This window comes from Nycticebus coucang, chromosome 11 (assembly GCF_027406575.1).
Source record: "Nycticebus coucang isolate mNycCou1 chromosome 11, mNycCou1.pri, whole genome shotgun sequence".
Lineage (NCBI taxonomy): Eukaryota > Metazoa > Chordata > Mammalia > Primates > Lorisidae > Nycticebus > Nycticebus coucang.
Window position 1 is genome coordinate 71,502,569 of NC_069790.1, and position 3,577 is coordinate 71,506,145.

Here is a 3,577-nt window from a genome sequence, read left to right on the forward strand (position 1 = left end):
TAGACAGTATTCTCTACTGCTATTAAAATCTCCACCTTAGCTAAAGTAAAAACACTTTCTAATTTCTAAAGTGATACAAATGCTTATTAAAATATTCATTTTCTATTTTGTTGATGTACTATAAAATTTCCAGTATACCATTAATTTATGATATTTAATCTTTTAGCTTTTAATTCCTTTGCTTTACTTTCCATAGGTTGTGTTGCTAGTTTATTTCTAATTTCTTGAAATTGTTTTGGTTATTTAGCAATGAGACTATAAAGACAAAAATGTTCCTGTTTGAAGGTTTGGCTGTTGATTGATATAATGAAATTAGCCTGCAACTTCAGTTTTGGTTCAGCTATTATTCAGAAGACTGTTGTTTGGGGTTTTGTTTAAACTTTATTTCTTTCCTGCATTATTTGCTCTGGTAATTAGAAAATAGGGCCTATATAATGTTTGTCAGAATTCTGGATGTGTGTGTTCATGGATACTGTATATGATCATTTTAAGTAAACACACATAAAACATTTTGGATAAATAGATGAGATCTTTTTGTTGTGGTTTGTAGCCTATATATTGTGATATATTACTAAGTAAGTAATCTTATTAATTATATTATTCTGATCCTCTGATTTTCTATGTAAGGGGTATGAAAACTTTTTTTTTTTTTTGTAAAAGGCAGATAATAAAAAAAAGTCTTTATGATTTATATGATCTTATTTGCAACTACAGAACTCTTCCATTATAGTGAAAAGCAGCCACAGTCAATGCATAAATAAATGAGGATGGCTTTGTTCCAGAGGAACTTGCAATAGCAGGCACCGGCCAGGTTTGACCCAGGCTGGCAGAGTGTGCTGACTCCTGCCTTCTAGCCTTGCTCTCTTTTGCATTCTTGACCTGTTAACATCTACTATTAATTTCCAGTTCTTGTATTTTCAAAACTCTGATTGTGTGTGTGTGTGTGTGTGTCCTTTTCTGGTATTTTTTTCCCTAATAGATACATCGATATATAGTTTATATCCAATATAATTCAGCTATTTTAAGTATTTGTTTTATCGAGGTTTGGTGAATGAATACGGTCTTACAACCACTGGCAAAATGAAAGTATAGAATATCTTCATTACCTGCAAATATCTATTCTATCTTTTTGTAGTCAGTCCCTCTCTCTATCCCTATTGTTGGTCAATCACTCATTTGCTTTTTGGGCAAGTTTGCTTTTCTAGAATTTATTTTCTAAAGGAATTACTCAGTATGTAATCCTTCGTGTTTGCTTTCTTTTATGTAGCTTGGTATTTTTGAGATTCACCCATGTTGTTATGCATATTCATATTACTACTTTATTCCTTTTCTTAGTTTTGAATAGTGTTCCATTATATAAAAATGCCATAATTTATTTATTCAGGCACCAGATGACGGACATGTAGATTTCTTCTAGTTTTGGCAATTGTAAAGAATCTTGCTGTAACACTTGCCATTCTCAGATTTTGTGTTTAATCTTTGGATCTCATCTAGGTGTGCCTATGATGTGTGGCCTCATTTCTGTTTATAATAATCTGGGTTTGTTGAAGTTTTTTGATGTATTTTTCCACAAAAATTTGAGGAATTTCCAGCTGTTATGTATTTAAAAAAATGTTTTACCCTTTACTGTTTCTCTTCTCTTTTAGGGATTCAAATTACATAAATGTTGGACTGCCTGGTTTTGTCCCACAGATCTTTGTTTTTTTGGTTTATTTTATTCAGTCTTTTTTCTCTTGATTTTTCAGATTGGATCATTTTTAATGAGTAATCATCAAAGTCATGGTTCTTCATTCTGCTCTGTCAATCTGCTGTTGTGCACATCTTGTTAATTTTTCAGTTCAGTTATTGTATATTTTAGCTTCTTATGTATAGCTTCTATTTTCCTGCTATAATTTTTTATTAGTTCACTCAACAGAGTGACACTTAAATTTAATTATTTTTGAGCATATTTATAATAGCTACTTTTCAATCTTTGCTAAATGCAATACCTGAAACTTTTCGGATATTGTTATTTTTCCTAAGAATAGGTTATATTTCCCTGTTTTATGACATACCTAATCATTTTTGGTTGCATACATGGACTTTTTAGATAACACTTTATAGTGACTTTTAATCTCTGTTGATTTTGTGGGGACTTTTGCTTTTTTCTTTTACTTTACTTTTTATTGTAATACACAGTTATCTTGCTTAGAATCAATCAACAAAATTTTTCTCCCCCACAATATGCAGCAGCTAACATCTTTACTCAGTTATGGCACTTTCTAGATACTGATTTTTTAGCCTGAATCCCTGTAGCTGTCCTCAGAACCTTTGTAGTTTAGTGATCGACCAAAGATTTAGGCCACTTACACTCAGGTTTTTGTGCCTATCTTCTCTGTGGTCCCCTTGCCTCTGGGGTTTCCCGTTTAATTACAAGTTGCTCTGTCAGCTCCAAGGTCTGTTCTTGAACATCTCAAACTTGAAAGGGTTCTGCTTTGGGCTCCCTAAGCTGCACACAGGTTGGGGCACACCCTTGGTCAGAGGTGCAGTAAGCCTCAGAGCTCACTAGGAGCAGTCTTGTCTTTCCAGAGGAGCCCCGCATCTAGTTTTTATCCACCTTTTTACCAGGCTTTCTGGACATAGTTTATTGGCCAGCCAGAGACTTCAATATAGCGTTTATAGAGAAATTTTGTGGCAATTTCACTTTGAAAATTTTCCTATTAAATTTACAGCTGCTCTGTTTCTCTAAACTCCTTTGTCTGCCATCTTGAGCAGTGAAGGCTGCCGTTTCCTGCCTTGACAGGAGACGGAGAGGGAGGGTGAGGTCGAGGAATATTTGGGGAATAAAATCACAAATTTAGCACTCTTACCCAATATGGTGTCATGCTTGTGCGAATAAACTCTTCCCAAGATTTTCCTGTCTTTGATCATTTTCGGCGCATCCAGAGAATTGCTTTTAATATGTTTGCTCAGTGATCATAATTGTTCCCTGGGGAATAGATCACCTGACCTCTTCATGCTGCCGTTATCAGAAAGCCTACCTTTCCTTGTTAGGAATACATGGATCTAAATTTTTAAGCATGGAACAGTTAGGTACATTGAGGTATTTTTGAACATTGTACTACTTACAAACATATTGTAACCTACTTTGTTTTTTCGTATGTTAATATTTGTGTTCAGAATTATATTTTTATTTCCATACGGATAACTTTTGTTGCATTTTCCTGAAATAATTTCCCTATCATCTTCAATCATTTTATTTCATTTTTTAAAGTTTCAGAATATTATGGGGTTCCCCATATTTTGGTTACTTAATTTGCTTTTGTAGACATTTCATTGGAGATAGAATGAATTAGAAAGCCTGTAACTGGATTTCAAAAAAAGGAAAAACGATCCAATCTATGAATTTTGCCTTTAAGAAGTTAAATTCATTTACGTCTATTATTATTTTTACATTTAGTTTCATTTCTACTATCCCTATCGTTTAGTACCTTAAGTATAATGTCAGATAAAAAGGATAATAGTAAAGTGGTAGGCAGAACCTAGGGTGCCTCCCTGCCGTATCTGTTTCCTGATGCTCAAGTCTTTGCATCGTCCC